Raw genomic sequence first — 22,460 nt, 5'->3', positions numbered from 1 at the left:
CCTTACACTGCTTTTCTTTCTTTTTCTTTTTTAGTTTCTTTCTTTCTTCAAGGTATGTTTCTTTAGGAAGGTGAGGGAATATATTTGGAAATGAAGATGATATAAAAAAGAGATACCAACAATATTTTTTAAATTAACATGTTGGTATGATCTTTTGCATCCAGTTCAACTCTAAATCTGATGTACCTATTATGTATCATTTTGTATTTGTTACTGATATTTATGCCATAGATTAGAATGTGAGCTCCATGTAGGCAGGGATTATTTCTTATCTCTTCTTTGCCTACCATATACCTGGTAGATGCTATTGAACTGAATTGACTTTTCAGATGCAGATGAAGAGAGACAATATTGTCTAGTGGATAGAGAACTGGCCCTGGAACCAAAAAGACCTGGGTTCAAGTTCTGAGTCTGACACGTAATGGCTATATGACGTGAACAAATTACTTAAATTCTAGCACTCTAGAGAACTCTTTAACTATAAATTGCAGCAAAAGTGTTAACCTGCATTGGTTGAAGGAATTTCCTGACTTGGGACTTCTGTATACCAATAAAATCACAGGTATAGTCTCTCTCCCTTTGGGGATTAATGTAAATACCTTAGGAAACATATACTGACATTTTTGCACTTAATTGTTGATGACTTTTTTTAGAGGGAGGTTCAGAAACTTTCTGATGAATTCATTCACCCTTAGGACTGGCAAACTAACAGATTCAAAACTCAAAGATATGAAGAAATCAAGTTCAGGTGATGGGGTGGATGTGGGAGTAGGGAAATCATGAAAGGGAAGAAAATAGGGTTGTGTCTTTCATCCCCAGATAGATGCCATTTCTTTTACTTCAGAAAAGAAAATGTAGGTTCCCTTCTATTAGAGAATGGCTAAACGAATTATGATAGATGAATTAAAGGAATATTATTGTGCTATAAGAAATGATGAAATGGACAATTTCAGAGGAAATTGAGACAACCTCTAAGAACTGAGGCAGAGTCAAATGATCAAAACTAGAACTACCTGTATAGTGATAACATTATAAAGAAAAACAATTTTGAAACACTTTAGAACCCTGGTCAGTGAATGATAACCCACCAGTCTGAAAGGCTGAAGATGACACCTGTTACTGACCTCTGCCAGAGGGGATTGATTGAAAATGCATGAGATATATATTTTCGAATGTGGCCAATGTGGGAATTTGCTTTTTTAATTTTTTTTATTTTTAGTTTTCTTTTTAATTTTTCAATTGGAAGGGAGCAGTGGAAAGGAGATATAATCAATGTTTGTAAAAAATTATTTAAGAAAAAGAAAACATGTTGATCAGCAATATGAGCAGACCAATGGGGTAGAAGGGAGAAAACAAGCAAAGAAAACTGTGAGAAAAAGTCACATTAAAATTATGTGGTTGACTGCAATACAGGTTAGTATCGACTAAAAGGTCACAATAAAAACAATAATTATTCACTAATGGAAACCCCCCTAAATTTTTAATACTTTAAGAACATTTCCTTAAAATTTTAGTAAAAGTTCCTTGGCAGCTCAATTTCTTTTTATTTTCCACTTCTGAAAAATAAAACTGTTTTTTTTCTATCACAAATATCTTTTTTCCACCAGAGAAACAACTTGGTTTCCAATGGAAAATCATCAAAGATTAGCCATTTTTTTTTGTCTTAATCAAAAAAGTAAAACACTATCTAGAGGGGTGCTCACACAGTGAAAAATATTAATGTCAATTTACTAAGACTATAAGTGCTCCCAAAAGAAAATACAAAGGAGTTTTTATCCATTTCATGAAAATACATTCAATTTTCCATCACAGAAAGTCAACAAAAATATAGATATATAAATAATACTTACTGGAACAAATAGGGAAAGGAAGGGAAAACTGTAAGAGCTTTAATTATGTTGTCCTTCCTTCCTCCAGTAATTCCTTCTCCTCTAGTGTTTCTCAAACTTTTTTTTCCTGCAACCTCCCCTACAGCCATAATACTTCAAAAAGGAGGGGAGTAGGTAAATATAGCTGTTTTTTTAATATTGCCATCATTGGTTCAGAATTCTTTAAATTTTTTTCTTCTTAACATCATCTTTCAGGCTGAGAGGACAAAAGGAAGGGGGTCTAGGAGAAAGAAAGGCCATATACTGAAGTAAATGTATTTTAGAAAGTAGATAGAATGTAAGCTTCTTGAGGTCAAGGACCATTTAATTCTTTGCAATGTATCCTTAGTGCCTTGCACATAATAGATATGTAATAAATGTTTGCTGAATCTCTTGGCTATTTTAGAGCCCATATACAGAAACTGGCCCATGGATGGATAAACATAATCTGTGAGGATTGTTGGCTCTGATTTTTAAAAAACAGGATAAATAACAATTAAAAAAAATAATTCTCATCTAAAGGTGAAATGTTTCTGCTGTTTTGTTTTAAATTTTTCTAAGTCATTTAAGCCAGGATCTCAAAGCCTGACTGTATAATGTCTGAGTTCGTTATGGTATTTAATGAGCTCACCACAAATGAGGATAACTCCACATTTCTATCTGTCATCACTCTCTGTTAAAGTGTGCTGACATTTTATTCATCCTGAATGACACTACACATGACCCTTTCATATAAAAAGACTGGCTTTCCAAGTGAATATATATATATATATGTATATGTATATGTGTACACATATAAAACATGTTTATATTATATGTTATGTTTACATAAAACACGTATTTATATATACCTTTATATAAACATAGGTGTGTGTGTGTGTGTGTGTGTGTGTGTGTGTAATATATATCACATGTAACCTATAGCTCATGTTGTCATTGTCAAACAAAACCTTGCTGCTCTACTGGTCACCACAATGACCTTGAAACTCCTTCATGGAGGACCCTTATGTATACTAGCCTAAGCTAATGATGGGCAGAATTTTGATATTACTCAAGAAGAATGGAAGCAGGAGCTGAAAATGTATCTCTCTTTCTTAGTCTGAACACTTCAGTTCAACAACTTCAGTTGTATCTAGGCACTAGAAGAGATATAAAGCTTAACTATAATCATGTCCTATAGTAATATAATATATAATCATATATTACATGTATTTATATAAAATTATAACAATGTACCATTATGATAATGCCTTATATAATCATGTCTTAACAAGATCTCTGTTCTCATAGAGTTTGTAGTCTAGTCTAAGATAAGATACATATACAGATAATTATAATGTATAACACTATATCATAAATGCATTGCAAAGATGAAGCACAAAGTCCTATGTGAATTCCTAGAAGGTTGTTACTGACAAGGAAAGAATTGGTATTTAAGATGGCCTATAAAGGACAGTGGATAGAGAACCAGGCCTGCAGTCAGGAAGACTCTTCTTCATGAATTCAAATCTAGTCTCAGACACTTACTAGCTGTGTGACCCTGGGCAAGTCACTTAACCCTGTTTGCTTCAGTTCTTTATCTATAAAATGAACTGGAGAAAAAAAGGGGCAAACCATTCCAGTATCTTTGTCAAGAAAATCCAAATGGAGTCACAGAGTCAAATACAACTGAAAAAATGACTGAACAACAACAACATAAAGAACATTAATTTAGGAAGAGAAAGGACATTCCAGGCACAGGGAACACTATGAGCAAAGTCACAGAGGTAGCAAAGGTACTGGGTATGTCCTGGAAAAGAGAATAGTTCAAATCAGCTGGAGTATAAAGTGAATCAAAGAAATTAATACGAAACATAATTGGAGTTTCAAAGAACTCATGATAGAAAATGTTCTCAACATCCAGAAAAAAGAACTGTGAATTATGAATGCAGATTGAACCATACTGTTTTTACTTTTGGATTGGTTTTTTTCTTTGTTTTTTGAGGTTTTCCCCTTGTGTTCTGATTCTTTTTTCACAAGATGACTAATGTAGAAATATGTTTAATGTGATTGTACATATACAATGTATATCAGGACTGCTTTCCATCTTGGTGAAGAGGGAGGGAAGAGAGGGTGGGAGAAAAATTTGGGACTAAAAATCCTGTGAAAACAAATGTTGAAAACCATCCTTATATGTAACTGGAACATAATAAAATACTTGAAAAGAAAACCAAAAAATAGAATTGGAAAGGTAGAATGGCACCTGTCTGTGGAGGGCATTAAATGCTGGGGAAAGTAGTTTGAACATTGCTTTTTAGGCAATATGGAAGCCTAGAAGATTTCTGAACACAGAAACAAAACCATGTTAACACCATATGGATAACTGCGTTTATATTGATGACAATCATGAAACTCTTTTCTGTAGTTGTCTAGAGCTTCATGATGTATTTATTCAGAATCTGTTAGCCTTTAAAAAGATTTGTTGCTTTTCTTGACAAGGTATTTATCTTATTTGTTGGTGCATCATTTGAGAGTATGTTGCTGGTATGGCAAAATCAATTGAGATTTTACAAAGTTATATTAATAATGAAGCCTTGTAAAATGATGATGGGCTTCAGGGAGGCAGGTTTATAGATGGTCTTTGTCATAAGAAGAAGACAACTTTGAGCACTAAAATAATTTTCAAAATAATTTCACCATTGGTCAGGCTTTTAAAAGAGAACTTTTAGTACACACTTAATACTGAATTAATTCTGTTTTAAATATCTGATAAGCACGAACAAAGGTTGGATAACAGAATTAATTCATGGAATTTACAGATGGTAAAGTCCAACTTTTGTGGGAAAATAGATGCCTGATCTTCTTCTCCTTGTGTTTGGCTTTTACTAGCCTATACTTTCCCATTTAGGCTTTTACTGAATTTCTGAGGATGCTGTGTTTGAGAATGAGTTTGTGGTTAATTTCAAAACAAATTAATTCATTGATAGCTACCATCTATTAGAATCTCTTTTCAATTTTTTAAATTAGTTTTCCTTTTTGTATGTTTAAATAATAGAAAGTTTTAGCCAAAAAAATCCATCATTTGAAACTATGATTATAGAAACTGAGGACATGAAAAAGTCAATAGTGTGGCAGAGAGAATTAAAGTAATTTACAAGAAATGAGTAGTTATCTAAGGAATAACTGGCTGGTGAATCTTATTGAAAACAATTGCTAAAGTGATGCATATTGAGAGAATATTTTCAAAAATAAAGAAAATGCATTCAGATCAGCTGAGTGTAATGAAATCTATTAAAAGTATTTAATGGCACATAAATTTCAGAGCCTTTAAAAACAAAACCAGGAAAAAAAAACCTAGAGAGAAGAGAATGCAGTTGAGCCACTATATTCAAGACTGATAGAATGCTTAAAATGTTTATTTTTAGAACTACAGTCATGTAGATCGAAAACTGGCTTAAAAACAAACATGAAGCTGATAACAGCATAGCCAGATGTGGAGACGTGATTAGGTGCCATCAGCTCCACTTTTAGATTTGACTTTTTCCCCTTCACATCTTGAAAAGGAATTATACAAGTACACAATGCATGCCCTGTGCTGTTTATCTGATTTGCAGTTTTCTTTCTTCTTAAAAAAGCAAATTCCCCACGTTCTTCCTTTCCAATCAGTGACTGGCCATTGGCCTGACTTGGAAAAGGTCAATTGGCTCTAAGAGTATTGGCCACATAAAAAGCTTTTAAAATAGAGTGAAAGGGCGCCTATCTAGACAATATTTTTAGCCACCCTATTGTTGATAACACTTCTCCTTCTCCTTTCTACCTGTTTAGATAGGAAGCACTCCCAAAGATGACAACTGTTCTCTTTGTGGGCTAAATGTATAGCTTCTGTTGAAAGCCATGATATAAGCTGAGGTGCAGTGCTTGGGAAACTGTTGTTCTAAATAAGTCTGAGACAGAATCTTTTCATGGCTAAGGAGGCTTTTCTGCCTCAGTTTCTCCAACTATATCATAGTAGCTATAAAGAAAATCCTTTACCTTCAAGGGTCAATACTCTACCTCTCTAAATTGCTTATATGTTTTTTAACAGAACTGAACATACCATTCAAAACATTTATGCCCTAATGCCTTCGGAAAATAAATAATGCCTACAGGGCAAAGATATACTTATGTCATTTCTTCCCAAAAATAGATGGAGATTTTGTTGGTGTTTTCTACAAAAAAATTTATATACACACATACATAAACACACATGTAGCGCATTGTTCAGTAGTTGCTTAGATACTATATCATTTATATATCTTAATCTATATCTATATATCTCTATTTGTTTACATGCAGTAGTGTCTCTGTATTAATACGTAGTTTCAGTTTAGAAAATACTTTTACTTCTATTATGTGTCATATTGCCCACACAAGTACTCCATCTACGATCCATGTATATGTACAGTGTATTCACAGATGTACACAATAGGATATTTGTAAAACTGAAAGGCGATCTATCAGTAAAACAAAAAAGGAAACATTTTATTGTTTCAGAACAGTTTCTCTCTTATTGTTCTGGTCTCACCTCCTCCATAAAGTTTAACAGGAAGTAACAACTTATTCTCAGTTGAATGACTTTTGTTTCCATAACCCACATATTTTTCATCAGAGCATTTATTAGAAATCCAAAGTAAATCTTAATGGGAACCAGCACTGTAGCCTACAACATGCCACATGATGCTACTTTCCACATAGCTGCTCTTGTACAAATATAATTCAATTCAACTCAACTCAACAAACCAGAGCTTTACGTATTGTTTTGTTGATTGTCTAAACTTAAAAAAAAAGTGATGAATAAAATGCTAATAATGAAGATTACTTAAAAGTATGTCATGTCTTCTTGGAGAGATAATTATTAAACATTAACCATCCTGACGGTTATCTGGTCCAATTCTTAGTTGTAGTATGAATCCCCATCACAATATTCCCTGTGATGGTGAATCTGAAAAGATTAATTTGAACAAAAAGTTCTTTCCATTCTGAGCACTCAGGAAATCTGCTGCCCTTTGATTAGTGACTCAAACCACCATCAGAAGTGCTGGTCAGTGGGGCAGCTAGGTGGCGCAGTGGATAAAGCACTGGCCTTGGATTCAGGAGTACCTGAGTTCAAATCCAGCCTCAGACACTTGACACTTAACTAGCTGTGTGACCCTGGGCAAGTCACTTAACCCCCATTGCCCTGCAAAAATAAAAAAAAAAAAAAGAAAAGAAAAGAAGTGCTGATCATTGTTGGCAACCATACCTTGTCAGACCTAACAACCGGAAACTTCTTTTCCCAAAAACCAAATCCATTTCTTAGAGCTACAGGATTGTTTGGGATGGCAATTTCCTAGCCATACTTATTTATGCCACACTGAGGATGGACTTGGTGCTTCTTTGGCATTAATCATTCTTCCTTCACTCACTATTAAATAGTTGCTTGGAGGCTTTGCTGATATACATTTTTTAATAATTTCACTATGATTCTCTTGTGATAAGCATCATTTCAGTGGTTTAAATTCTCTGAACATAACATATGGTCAAATCTAGTTGTTTCATTCCTTAACTGGTTGATTCCTCAGAAGAAAAACCTCTAATCCCTGGGTTCTTAACCTCAAGTGCATAAACTTGTTCTTATAATTTTTGATAACTTTATTTCTCTTATCATTTCTTTTGCAATCCTATGCATTTTATTTTATGCAATTAAAATATTTCTAAGAAAAATATTCTTCTTAGAACTAAAAACCTTTTGGTGAATCATAGGTTTCAAAGTGCCAAAGTAATGTAGGACACCAAAAAAGGTAAAGAAATCCTGCTCTAATGCCTTTATTTTCATAACCTGTATGTATGTAACAGGTCATAGCATCATAGATTTAGAACTAGAAGGGACCTAAGAAGTCATTTGCTTCAACCACCCCATTTTAGAAATGAGGAAACTGAGTCCCAGAGAAATTAAATGACTTGCCCAAGGTCATAGAGCTTGTAGATGACAAAACTTGAATTCAAAATTAGGCCTCCCAATTCCAAATCCAGCCTTCTTTCAACTGTACCATGAAGTTTCTATTGGCTTGCCTACAGGGCACATGTAAAAGCCCAAACTGCTATGAGTAAAGGATTAAAAACCCCCATCATTTAATCACTCGAATATAGAAGTAATATTCCATTACATGGAGGAGTATTTTACATGGACTGGAGACTGAATATTCTTCAATTCCATTGAAAAATAACTAATAGGGGCAGCTGGGTGGCTCAGTGGATAGAGCACCGGCCCTGGAGTCAGGAGGACCTGAGTTCAAATCCGGCCTTAGACACTTAACACTTACTAGCTTTGTGACCCTGGGCAAGTCACTTAACCCCAATTGCCTCACTAAAAAAAAAAAAAAAAAAAAAGAAAAATAACCAATAGAAAGAAGGGCTTAAACCACAATAGGAGAATTGTGGCAGAGTGAATACATAGCAAACCAATTCTAAAACAGAAAAGTTGGGATTCATATTCTAGTAAGTTTCTGCAATCAACAAAGTATATCCGGTGATTGCTTAGCTAAGAAATTAGCATTCTCATGCTAATTGCTAATCACTTGTGCCTGAGGAAATCAGAAGAAAAATAGGAATCATAATAAAGATCAAGGAGTTAATAGGTAGAAAAATATGACACAGGAAAAAAGTTGAGGAGAATAAATTGTGACTTCTCAATAGCTCTGAGCATCAAAATAGAAATGAGACTCTTCTCATAGAAAAAGAGCCTGGGGGCAACTAGGTGGCAGTGGATAGAGCACCAGCCCTGGAGTCAGGAGTACCTGAGTTCAAATCTGGCCTCAGACACTTAACACTTACTAGCTGTGTGACCCTGGGCAAGTCACTTAACCCCAATTGCCTCACTGAAAAAAAAAAAAAAGAAAAAAGAAAAGAAAAAGAGCCTGGACATTCTAAGAAAGAAGCAGTATGACATAATCAATCCTTTGAAGATAAGGACACACCAGAAAAACTGGGAACAATAATAAAAAAAAGTCAGATTAAAAGTGACATATTGTTATAATGATAGCTAACCATGAAAAACAGCTGCTCCGATCAAGATGATCCAAGACCAAAGGACCCATGGTGAAAAATACAAGCCACCGGGGCAGTAAGGTGGCACAGTGGATAAAGCACTGGCCCTGGATTCAGGAGGATCTGAGTTCAAATCTGACCTCAGACACTTGACACTTACTAGCTGTGTGACCCTGTGCAAGTCACTTAACCCTCATTGCCCCACAAAAAAAAAAAAAGAAAAGAAAAAGGAAAAAAAAGAAAAAAAATACTACCCACCTCCAGAGAGAGAACGGATGAACTCTGAGTGCAGATTGTTTTTACTTTGTTCACTTTCTTTGTTTTTCTTTGTGTGTATGTGTGTGTTTTCTTTTGCAACAAGGCTAATATGGAAATATATTTTGCATGACTTCACATGTCTAATCGATATCCTGTTGCTCGCTTTCTAAATGGGTGGAAGACGGGTGGGAGGTAAAAAGAGAATTTCAGACTTAAAATTTTTAAAAAATGAATGTTAAAAAAATGTTAAACATAATTGGGAAATATTTAACAAAATAAAAGTGTATTAAAATTTAAAAAAATTTAAAGTGGTATATAGGAACCTGTGAAAATATACAGGTTGCTAACAATATAAACTTGTGATAAAAGTATGGTAGCTAATGATATACATTTCCAAGGGGAACCACAAGGGATTCCATATGAGCACTCTAACATAATGCATCCCCAAGAGTCAATCAATAAACATTTATTAAGCACCTACCAAGTGCTAAGCAGTAGGGATATAAAAAGAAGAAAAAGACAGTGCTTGCTCTTAAGGAATTTACAGTCTAATGGGAGAGAAAAAATATCTAAAAAGAAAGCTATATTTAGGATGAATAGAAAGTAATTAATGGAGGGAAGGCATGAGAATTAAGAGGAGTTGAGGAAGGTGGAATTTTGATTCAAACTTCAAGGAAACCAGGGAGGTCAGTAGTCAGAATAGAGTTAAGAGAGCCTTCCAGACATGAGGGACAGCCAGAGAAAAACCCCTGAGCTGAGAGGTGGAGTGTCTTGTTTGTGAAACAGCCAGGAGGCCAATGTCATTGAACTGAAGAGTAAATGTTGGGGAGTAAGGTAGAAGATTGGAAAGGTAGGAGTGAGCTAGGTCACAAAGGGCTTTGATAACCCTTCATACAACAAGCAGAACATTTTGTATTTGATCCTGGAGACAATAGGAAACAACCATAGTTTATTGAGTAGGTTGGCTGGGGCGGGAAGGGGGGAATATGATGTGACCTGAAGTTTAGGAAAATTACTTTGGTTGTTAAATGGTGGATGGATTGGAGAAGGGAGAGACCTGAGCAGGCAGACCCACTGACAGACTATTATAATAGTCCAGGCATGAGGCGACGAGGATCTGCGCTAGAGTGGTGGCAGTATTAGAGGAGAGAAGGGGATGTATTCCAGAGATGTGCAAAGGTTTTGGCAACAGATTGGATATGGGGTGGTAAGGGATAGTCAAGAGTCACAACTGTTTCAGTAACTTCCTTGGGTTTATACTAGGGCTGTATTCCTTCAGTAGGCACCTGTTGAGTGTATGTATGTTAAGTGGAAGATCATCTTTTGGCTTGAGGAGGCTTGAAAAGATTAGAGAAATAACTCTTTGGACTCACTGTTCTTAACCTTTTTTTGTATCACAGATCTATTTGACAGCCTGCTGAAACCTATGGACCCCTCTTTAGAGTAATGCTTTTAAATGCATAAAATAAAACAAAACACATAATCACAAAGGAAAGCAATTATTTTTAAATATAATTATAAAAATATTGGGGGCAGCTAGATAGCACAGTGGATTAAGCACCGGCCTTGGATTCAGGAGTACCTGAGTTCAAATCTGGCCTCAGACACTTGACACTTACTAGCTGTGTGACCCTGGGCAACTCACTTAACCCCCATTGCCCCGCAAAAAAAAAAAAATATTAAAAGAACAAGTTTGCAGATCCCAGGTTAAGCACCTCTGCTCTAGACTCTGCTTTAGTAAACAGGATAAAAAAATCCTAGACCAAACAGAAGAAATAGAGAAGCCATCATCACCATCACTGTCACTGTTATCATCAGCAACAACAGCAACAACAAAACTTTTGAAGGAGGCAAGAGAAAGAAAAAAATCCCAATCGAGGAAGTTAGGAGGTGACAAAATTTGACACAAAAGGAAAGAGAACAAATTATGAATCACCAGAGCTTCAAGATAGGTATGAGATGCTTCCCATATAAAGATAATCTGTACTTTCTAAGGAAGCAGTATGACAAGATCAACCCCATGATGATAAGGAGGCATAAAAAAGTGTAAACAAACCTGCTGCTGTTTCTAAGAGGTATGTGATTTTTCATCTTTGCTGTTATTCAGTCATTTCATTCATGTCTGACTTTTTGTGACCCCATTTGGGGTTTTCTTGGCAAAGATACTGGAGTGGTTTGCCATTTTCTTTTCTAGTTCATTTTACAGATGAGGAAACTGAGGACACTATTTGCCTCAATTATGTGACTTGCCCAGGGTCGCACAGCTAGGAAGTGTCTGAGGCCAGATTTGAACTCAGGAAAATAAGTCTGGCACTCTATCCACTGCACCACCTAGCTGCCCATGAAATGTGTATCTGCAGTTTGACAAAGCACCAGAGATTACACAAGAATGAACATGATAATCTACCAGTATTGACTCAAGTGAAGATGAGATTGCCAGAAGAAACATGCAAAGCATTTCTAGTGTCTTCAAAGGCTTGGAGAGCTGTATCCCTCAGGGCATGCAGCATTCATCTCTTCTTCCTATGGGATATGCAGCTTTCCAAGAGGGGAAAAAGTGATGGGAAGTGCCTAAATACAAGATCTGATTTTTTTGAACCATGATTTCAAGTACTAAATTGATGAGCTACTGGCTAGAATGGAGTCCATCCCATGAAGACCAAGTAGAACTGAATTGATTTGAGATGTGATCATTCAAGAGTTTTAAAGAAAGTAAGAGGGTAGGAGGGAAAAGACCAGTTAAAACTACAAAACCAGATAATATGGGGAATATTAGGTATGACACAGAAAGAAGAGTAGCAAGAGAGGAGGCAACCTCTAATTCCAGGGAGAATGAACTGGTAAGGCAGGGATGACACTTATGACCAAAAACTTCTATAAATCAATGCAGAAAGTATAGGTAAGAGACAAAGTGAACTCCAAAGTTTAACACAAGGAGGGAAATATGATCTCGATAGCATCACTGAGATGTGGGAGGAACTGTGCTTAGAATATAGCAAGGAGGGGCAGCTAGGTGGCGCAGTGGATAGAGCACCGGCCCTGGAGTCAGGAGTACCTGAGTTCAAATCCGGCCTCAGACATTTAACACTTACTAGCTGTGTGACCCTGGGCAAGTCACTTAACCCCAATTGCCTCACTAAAAAAAAAAAAAGAATATAGCAAGGAAATGTATATCTTGTTCAAAATAAACAGATATGATAGGATGGACATCAAAGTAGGATTATATGTCAACAAGATATATGCTTGTATGCTACTCTACTAACCTAAGGCAAGGGACCCAGAAAAGTGTATTTGGTTAAGAATTAAAAGAGAGAAAGTAGTATATTATAGATTGCCTAGCCAGTTGTAGAATATGGATTTTTTTCCCCCATTCTTTTGTGAAACTGACAGAAAGGCAAGGCATTATACTGATAAGGTACTTTTTTTTTTTTGGCAGGGCCATGAGGATTAAGTGACTTGCCAAGGGTCACACAGCTAGTAAGTGTCAAGTGTCTGAGGTCAGATTTGAACTCAGGTCCTCCTGAATCCAGGGGTGGTACTTTATCCACTGCACCACCTAGCTGCCCCTGATAAGGTACTTCTAACCAATAGTATATCTCATTCTACTTCAAATAGAACATCTGCTCAACAAGTTCCTATTGAACAATGTCATCTTTCAAAAAGTAGAAGCAATGAAGAGGACATGACTTTGGATTAAATTTAGATGAGGAAGAAATGATTGGTGGAGAGAAAGTAGTAAGTTTTAGGAAAAGTGACCATATTATCTTACAGTTTGTAATTGTCAGGAAGGGGGAATGCTATACATAGTCTGATTTATACCCTAAATAGTTTTCAAAGAGTTCAAAAAAATGATAGGATGTCCTGAGATTACAAAATCATGAGAAAATAGATTTAGAACTGAATGCTACCTTAGAGGTCGTCCAGTCCAATCCCCCTCCAGATGTTAGATGTCTTAAGAGGGAATGGGAGGAAGGCAGCTAGGTGGCACACTCCTGAATCCAGGGCCAGTGCTTTATCCACTGAGCCATCTAGCTGCCCCCATCCCTTAAGAATTTAAAACTAAATTTAAGAATTTAAAGCTACAAATAAGTCAGGTGATAGTGAAAGTACCTAATAAGGGAATCCTAAAATAAATTCTAGGTCTGGGTGAATCACCAATTGGCATACTGAATCTCAGATTGCTCGTTCAATTGCTGTCAGTAAAGTTTGAAGGTTTGTGGAGAGAATCTCTAGAAAACTAGAGATGGCCAACTTTTTTTTCAGTTTTCAGAAAAAGAAAAAGTGATCTTTGGTGAAATTTTTAAATGGATTATCAAGTCAGTAGCTGGTGAGCATAGAAGGATGGGAAGAAGGGATTCCTGGGATACACCTGGAATCACTACCAATCAATCAGCAAGCATTTAAGTATACATTACAGGCCAGGCACTCTGCTAGGTCCTGGGAATATAATGACAAAGATGAAATAGTCCCAACCCTCAAGAAGTTTATATTCTATAGGGAACGATATCATGTAGCTAGATAAGCATAGGCAAAACAAACAAAATGAAAACCACACTTTTTTTTTTTGGAGGGCAATTGGGGTTAAGTGACTTGCCCAGGGTCACATAGCTAGTAAGTGTCAAGTGTCTGAGGTCAGATTTGAACTCAGGTACTCCTGAATCCAGGGCCGGTGCTCTATCCACTGCACCACCTAGCTGCCCCGAAAACACACTTTTAATTTGTAGGGGGAATCACTAGCTTTGGGGGGAGGGAAAACAGGAAAGGCTTGATGTGAGAATTAATGAGTTAGTATTTATTAAGTGCTTAGCCAGAAAGGAAAAATACAAGTTCCTGTTCTCAAGGATCTCACAGTATGATGGCAATGTAAAATAATCCTGGAAACATAGGTTGGAGCCAGGATGGGGGGAAAAGTTTTAAAAACCAAATGGAGGAGCTTGTATTGAATCCTAGAGGTAACAGGGATCTGGTTGAGTTTACTGAGCAGGGGAAGTGAGATGATCAGATTTATGCTTCAGGAATATGAATTTGGCAGCTGTGTGGAGGATGGGGTACAAAAGCTTGAGGCAGGGCTCCCAAAGAGGAGGCTCTTGAAATAGTTCCTAGAACAAATCACAACTTACTAATTTCATTTCTGGCCTTGGCCCTTCCTTTCCTTTTATATACTGTGTTCTACTTGATTGCATCTATTCCCTTGGATTCAGTTATTATTCCCATGCTAACATCTATCAAATCTATAAATTCAGCCTTGATTTCTCCCCTGTGACTCCAGAGCTGCATTTCCAACTCAATCTGAGGCATCTCTGCCCTAAAGTCCTTCCAGCACCTCATGAAACACGTCTCAAACTAAATTCATTCTTTCCCTCATTCAAAAAGGCATCTATTCCCAATGTTCTTATTTCTATTGATGGCGCCACTTCCTCCTATCACGAAGATTAGAATCATTTTGACTCTTCCATTTCCTCATCCCCCATGTCCAGTCATTTGCCAAGTCCTGCTGATCCTCCACAATTTATTTCATCCATGCCTTCTCTGTTTACTCATTTGCTTCTCACTCAATCTACTGTTATAGGCTCCTACCTGGAATTTCTTCTTTCTTTCTGTGAAATTCATCCTTTATGTAACTGCCAAAGTAACCTATTTATGGCATTCCCTTGTTCAAAAACTTTCAGTGGTTCCTTATTGGTGATAGAATGAAATACAAATTTCTTAGTTGCTTCTACCTTGCCTTCTATCTATCTAATCTCTTTCTTGAACTATATGTTCCAATCAAATTGAATCAATAGATTTCCCCTGATCTGGTCCTGAACATCTCTATGAATTCATGCAAGCTGTCTCTTATGCATGGAATGTACTTTATTTCTTTACCTGTTGAAATCCTCTTCCTTCAAGGTCCTGTTTTAGTGCCACCTCTTCCCTGAAGCTTTCTTTGTTCTGTCCCTGCATGCTCAGCTGAAAGCAATTTCTCATCCCTAGAATTTTTTTTTTAATAGCTCCATGCCTATACCTTACCTTTGCTCTTCTCTAAAGAGGTATGAAAGCTTATACTTTTTTGGTGTGTTTATATTATATTCTCCCTATTAGATTGCAAACTGCTTGAAGAGAGACATTGTGTTATTTTTCATCCTTGTATCCCTACTACTTAGGAAAATGATTGCACATGATAGGTTCTATGCAAGACAATGTTAAATTGAAGAAGAGAAGACAGAAAACATTTGACAAAGTCTCATGATGTCTTTGTAGACAAAGCAAAGATATGAGGGCAGGATGATAATACAATTGGGTGATATCGTATCTGTATGAACAACAATTCCAAATGATAGTCAATTAATATCAAGTCAACAAGCAATTTAAGTGCCTACTATGTGCCACTGGGATACAAAGAAAGGTAAAAAACACTCTCTGCCATATCAAGGAAATGGAGCTTTCCTTCTCTAGAAGGAGATTTTTTTTTAGCTCTATCATAATCCTTGTTCTTGCCAACATTTTTTAAAATAAAAAACTCAGCTGAAGACATTGGCAAATCCAGTTTCAATAGCCTCTCCTATAGAGACAATACAAACTATTACTGTCTCTTTAACAATCTTTGGCGTCTTGAACAGTGAAAATTTAACTGCTGTTTCCTAAGGATTCTGGAGAGAAAATGAATTTTAACTGTGATCTTTGAGGAGACTCTGAGGAGATGAGTTTTAACTGCTATCTCTAAAGAAATGGAGTTTTAATTATTTGGTAAAAAGGTTTAGTTTTAGTTGTTATCTATGAAGAGACTTTCATGGTTGGAGAGAGACTGTGAGAGAGCAGAAAGAACTCATTTCCTGAAGGGCTGAATAAAAACCTCTATATTGTGAATAATTAAGAGGATTCTGGAAAAACTGGCCAATATCTGTGGAACCTGAACAATAGGATTGTGCTTTCAAAGTGCAAAGAAATCAAGAGTAGAGGTGATGATGAGAGGTGACTCTGGCTGTGATTTTCCTCCCAATTAAAGTACTGTAAATAATTATTTATGCCTGTATTTTTAACTTTTGTCTTGTTAATAGATTGTATAGCTAGTAACTCTGATGTTTACTCAAGCCTAGGAGGTTAGTAGTTTTCAAATCTATCTACCTATCATTGACCCATCTATCTATCTATCTATCTATCTATCTATCTATCTATCTATCTATCTATCTATCTATCTATCTATCATCTATCTATCTTTCTATCATCTATCCATCTATCTATCTATCTATCTATCTATCTATCTATCTATCTATCTATCTATCTATCTATCTATCTATCTATCACTATGTTAGATATATACATAGAGAGATGAGCAATTGCTTATGAGATGAGAGCTTTCTCCCGATTATTAAATAATAAATAGTAATCTGGGGAAGGACTCAGCTAATTGATTAATAGAAAAAGGTCATAATAAGAAAATATCCAAATATACTCCCAATATATCCTAACTCGCTGGACCCCCACTTCAGGCTTTACCTAGACCTGACCTTTTCTTCAGTAGCCATACCTTCAATTACCTTTCAGCTTCAGTTGGTGAGAACAAGTGTGGTAACAAGTTAGTGCTGAGAGGGTGGTCCATTCCAGGAAGGCTACACATTAGTGTTGGTCAACCTTCCCATCCTTCCACAACCAACCTTACTACTTGTAGAGGGTTATATCCACAATATCATAGTATTATCAATTTTGTACATTACATGAAGCTATCAGGTATACTTAATAGATCTCAGTCATTCACTCATTTATTCAATAAATATTTATCAAATCACCTGCAATGTATAATGTGTTATACTAGGCATAGAGATAGATAAAAAGGTAAATGAGACAATCCTTTCCCTCAAATAACATATAATCCAGGAGCAGATATAAAAAACCAAATTAGTATAAGAGGAGTAAAACAGTCTTATGAGACCAGATAAGGAAGAGATTGCTTTTCAACAGAGGAAGCTTCATATAGAAGGTGGCATTTGTCTGGGTTTTGAAGAATGAGGAATATGTGTATAGGCAAAATCCAAGGACTACAGGAAGTAGCTTATGCCAAGTATAGGGAACAATGTGAGAACAGGCAAGGATGCAGGAAAACACAGATATCCTATTTGGGGAATGGCTGGAGTATAAAGTACATGGGGTGGGGGAGGGGAAGGAGTGAGAGATAAGTGGAAGATTAGGATGGATGTAGATTGTGGACTTTGACATCCAGGCTAAGAAGTTTGTACTTTATTCTATAAGCAATGGGGAGTTATTGAAAGTGTTATAAATGGGGGCAGCTAGGTGGCACAGTGGATAGAGCACCAGTTCTGGATTCAGGAGTACCTGAGTTCAAATCCAGCCTCAGACACTTGACACTTACTAGCTGTGTGACCCTGGGCAAGTCACTTAACCCCAATTGCCTCACCAAAAAAGAAAAGTGTTATAAATGAAAAACCTTGAGAGACAGTTTATGGGTAATTAACAATCAATTTATTAGTCTAGGTGGCAATCAATAAATTGATAGTCAGTGGTTTCTCTTGGTAACTAAAGACCCCAAGTGAAGATCCTAAGAGCTTTAAATACCTTTCTGAAAGGGAATGATCCTGACAAGTGGCAATCAGCCCTGATTGGTGGACATTTAATGGACATTTAATGAAGATGTAGGCTAGAAGTCTTTGGCTACTTTTGCTGAGAACATGACTTGATCATGAGATTCAGCTGCCTCCAGCAATCTGGACAGGGGAATCCATCTCCAACCAGACCTCTCTGGGTGGTTTTCTCCTTCATGAGCTGGGTCACCTAATGGAGGGGTTCTAGAACAGGGGCTCCTTCCTCCCCTCGCCCCCCTCACCTTGTAAGGACTTGCCCAGACCAGATTTCATTTATATGCCAAAGAGAAGTTAGATCTCCTAGTTAGGTGGAGTCCCATCCAAGATTGAAGAACATATTCCTTGAGGGCCAGGAGTAATCTTTTAGAGACTGACTTTAACAAGAGTTAGGCCCTAATGAGGAAATAGTAAATCCCAATTTAATAATTGGTTATTAATATAATAGTATAATAATAATTTCTCTCAAAAGTGTTTGAGAAATGGGATGACATAATCAGAGCTTTGTATTAAGATGATTGTAATTTGGCATTGGTATACATAGTGTATTTGATGGTCCAGTGACTAAAGCGTAATTAGAAGACAAAATTAGTGTTCTAAGGGATGTCAACTACCTAAGATGATGTACCTCATTTTAGAAATGAGGCACAGAGAGATGATATGATAGGTGGCATAGTGGAAAGGTGGCCTAGAACCAGGAAGACTTATCTTCCTGAGTTCAAATCCGGCTTAAGAAACTTACTAGCTGTGTGACCCTGGGCAAATCACTTAACCCTGTTTGCCTCAGTTCCCTTACCTGTAAAATGAGCTGGAGAAGGAAATGGCAAACCACTCTCTAGTATCTTTGCCAAGAGAACCCCAAATGGGTCAAGAAGAGTCAGATATAACTGAAATAACTGAACAACAACAACTAAGTAGCAGCCTGGTGCTTTTCCTAAACTAGTTCTACTATATCTTAAGCAATGGTAGACTTTAATCTGTACTTCTTCCCCATGGGAAAGTTTGGGAGACTTGAGCTTTCTGCATTTTCTTTTGACACTGGGATAAAAAGAACAACTCAGTAAACTTCAAACCAACCTGGAATTTCTTGTTTATTATAAATCACAGACTGAAATGTAGAGTTAAACTGATTCACTAGTGGTAATAATGCTAATAATTCCAATTTATATTGGACTTGAAGGTATGCCAAGCACTTTCCTCATAGCAACCATGTGACATAAGTATTACCAATATAATTGCCAATTTATAAATGAGGATTCATACTCTGAGAAGTTAAAGATCACACAACTAATAGGAATTAGAAATGGAATTCAAACTAACACCAGGATGCCTCTCAGAAGAGAATGGTAGAAGTCCAGAAAGACCCTTCTATGGTGATAGAGTCAAGATTGGTCCCAAGAAGTCTGCCTTTGACACCCTCCTCCCTACTCCTTTCCCATCTCCTGGTCCCCCTGTCTTGCCCTTTGCCTGCCCCAATCCCCTATGCTCTCTGTTTCAGGGCTTTCTATGCTTGACTACTCCTTCAGTACCCCCCCCCCAATTCCTCACCTAACTGACAATCTAAAGTGCTGATGTTAAGAAAAGCAGTCTAATTAAAATGTGGTGCTAAATTAGGAATGAGGGAACCATAACTATCATCTAAGCAAACTCCCTCATTTTCCCAATGAAAAAAGCAAACCCAGGGGCAGCTGGGTGGTGCAGTGTATAAAGCACTGGCCTTGGATTCAGGACAACCTGAGTTCAAATCCATCCTCAGACACTTAACACTTAACTAGCTGTGTGACCCCGAGCAAGTCACTTAACCCTCATTGCCCTGCAAAAAAAAAAAAAAAAAAAGCAAACCCAGAGATATTAGGAACTTGTTCAGGGTCACCCAGATCAGAAGGGCCAAACTCCCGGGCCACCAGGTTAAAATGGTACCGGTTCAGCGGTTGCGCCAATGCCTACCATGGCTGCAGCAGTGAAAGTGAAAAGACCTTTTAGGTTTTGTCAATGGGTGTCATGGAACGGAAGTCAGAGGTAGGAGCTCTAGTCAGTAAAGTCAGGAGCCACCTGGAGGACACAGGTGAGAGCTGCCATGTGGTCTCATGACCACAGAGCTAAAAGGACCTTTCTAGTTGTATTGTTTTCTCTTTTTCTTGAAAAAGTGCAGGACCTTATTTTCTGAAAGATGTCATTATCACTGTTTCCTGGAAAACTCTTGAAGGTAGAGTAACAAGCCCAATGCAGCTAGTTAGTAATCCTCTGGGGCAATGGGGCAATGGGGCAATGGGACAATGGATGACATTTTCCCAAACTTAAACTTTCAAATCAACAGGAATGTTGGGTGCATTTTCCATCAAGGGGGCTCACTGTGTTCTGGGGCAGAGAATAGAAGCTCTCCACTTAGATGGATTGGATTCAGTACAAATAAAAGAAACTTTTTAAAAATTTGAGGAATTTGCTTCCCAGGTAGAAATTAACATAGTAATGAAATTTATTATAATCACTTTTTGGGTACAGAAATAAGGAGATTTTCCTGGGAGAAATGCTTTCAAATGGTTCTTATATCATAGATATTCTTTCTGGAAATAAAGAACTACTTGATCAAAATTAAGTGTGATAAGGAGAAGAAACTGTACACAGAACAAAAAGTAGAGATGTGACACATTATTGGTACAAGTATAAATCTATCATCATAAAGAAAATTGTTTGAGGTTTAGGGGGACTTATGGTAAAAGATTGGTTTTTCTGTGGTTGCCACCCATGTACTTTCTAATAAACTAGAATTCAAGTGAGCCTTCAACTCAGTGCTCTCTGAGGGTTAATATAGAGCAGCTAAATGAAATAATATTTAGGTCTTATGTTGAGGTCAGGCCCCATAATTCTTTTTTGTGTGTGGTGTGCAGAAGGGAAGGAAGAGGAGTGAACTGAGAAAGTTGCTTGAGTGAGAAGCTAATTGTTAGATGTACTGTCTTAATAAGTCAGACTTACTCAGACCAACTTCCCCTCTCCTATCTTACCTTTAAAAAACAATGCAAAATTGTGAAGGCAATAATACATTTAAAAATTCTCAACTTCATTAAACGTTCAGCACTGTAGCTTAATATAGTAAATATTCTATGATAGCTGATGAGTTCAATATCAGCTGGAGAGTTGCAGGCTTGACCAAAAGCAAAACATTTCAACCTTCAAATCATCACAGATTTCTGCTTTAGCTCTTATTTTCAGTCAATCAAAAAACAAAGTTTTTAGATAAAGAAGCTAAGGTATTAAGAGAAAGATCCTTTTTACTCTTGCTTCTCCCTTCCTTTTAAGTTTTCCCTGATCTTCTTGATTTGACCTTCACTTGTGGTTACTAACCACAGAGCTAACACTCAGCTCCATAAATCACGTGTTCTAATGAATGGAGGGTTTGCCTTTTTTTCTCCTTTTTTTTTTTTAAAGATGAGGTTGTTAATGACTATCGAAAGACCACTACCCAAGCTACAACCTCTCATCACCCATACACTCAAAAACACATCTTGTTTAAAGGTCTTCTGAGGCATGATTAAGCTCCAATTACTTATAAATCGAAAATTTATTATGTGTCGTATGCATGCAGGATTATAGCACAGCTCCCCTTAGCTTTAAATATCATATTGAAGTCTAAGACTTCTAGCTTGGGAGAAGGGGGAAGTTACAGACAAAAGATACTATCACCCGCCCCCCAAAATAACTTGAGGAAAGGGGTTTTTAATGCCATGTATGTATGCATATATGTATCTGTATATATCCATGTGCATGCATGTACATGTATATCAGGGATGTTCTTGACTCAGTGGTTCTTAAATTTTCAGTGTAAGCCTTTGCACCTTGGAAATTGGCAAACACTATAAATCAAGGCTTGGTTTAGTGTTTTGTGGATTGTTTTCTTAACTTAAGAAGGTGATAGAGAAAATGTTAATAATACTGATTAATCTTAAAAGTGTGTCATGTGTTTTTGGAAAGCTAGTTGTTAAACATTCACCGATACAGTCCTTTTATGTTTTTTTATTATGTAGCACAAGTTTTTGTATGCCATATTATGTCAAACAGTAATGTCTGACTGTCAAATGTAATATAATATGACCATCAGATTTAATAAAACAGCCTATAATGATAAACAGACACATTTTTTTTTTTAGTGAGGCAATTGGGGTTAAGTGACTTGCCCAGGGTCACACAGCTAGTAAGTGTTAAGTGTCTGAGGTCAGATTTGAATTCAGGTACTCCTGAATCCAGGGCCGGTGCTCTATCCATTGTGCCACCTAGCTGCCCCAAACAGACACATTTTAATTATCTGAGTTAAAGGTAAGGAGCCATGATGCTCAGAACCTACTAGCTTACTTAATTTTGGTAATTTTCTTTGTAGACTCAGTAGGAGGAGGTGTTAATATCTTGGGGGGTAGTAAGTAAATCAGGAAAGGTCTTATGTAAGAGGTGACACTTGACTTAATTATGAAGACAGCGGGGGATTTTCAGAAACCAAAGTGAGGAGTTAATGCATTACTTGTGTGATACCTCCTTCAGTGAGACTATTGAAGTTGCTGTCACACGGGCATAAGGAAGAGTCAAAGGCAAAGATACAAGAAAGGTTATGTTGTGCGTGAGAAATAGGCATGGAGGTCAGTTTGGATAGCATTGAATGAAGGGAATAATGTGTAATAAAACTGGAAAGGTAGGCCGGAGCCAAACGGTGAAGGGCTTTAAATGCCAA

The 22,460-nt window shown here is 36.8% G+C and overlaps 1 protein-coding gene and 1 pseudogene across 1 annotated transcript in view; both read right to left on the bottom strand.

Moving 5' to 3' along the window:
- The window catches only part of STAT4 (signal transducer and activator of transcription 4), a 155,828-nt gene that overhangs the window by 113,258 nt on the left and 20,110 nt on the right, over window positions 1–22,460 (bottom strand). The window lies entirely within an intron of this gene.
- The window catches only part of LOC122746141, a 43,719-nt pseudogene that overhangs the window by 3,501 nt on the left and 17,758 nt on the right, over window positions 1–22,460 (bottom strand).

This window comes from Dromiciops gliroides, chromosome 3, assembly GCF_019393635.1.
Source record: "Dromiciops gliroides isolate mDroGli1 chromosome 3, mDroGli1.pri, whole genome shotgun sequence".
Taxonomy (NCBI): domain Eukaryota; kingdom Metazoa; phylum Chordata; class Mammalia; order Microbiotheria; family Microbiotheriidae; genus Dromiciops; species Dromiciops gliroides.
Note: the sequence above shows the minus strand (reverse complement) of the source record. Positions and strands in the feature narration are given on the sequence as shown.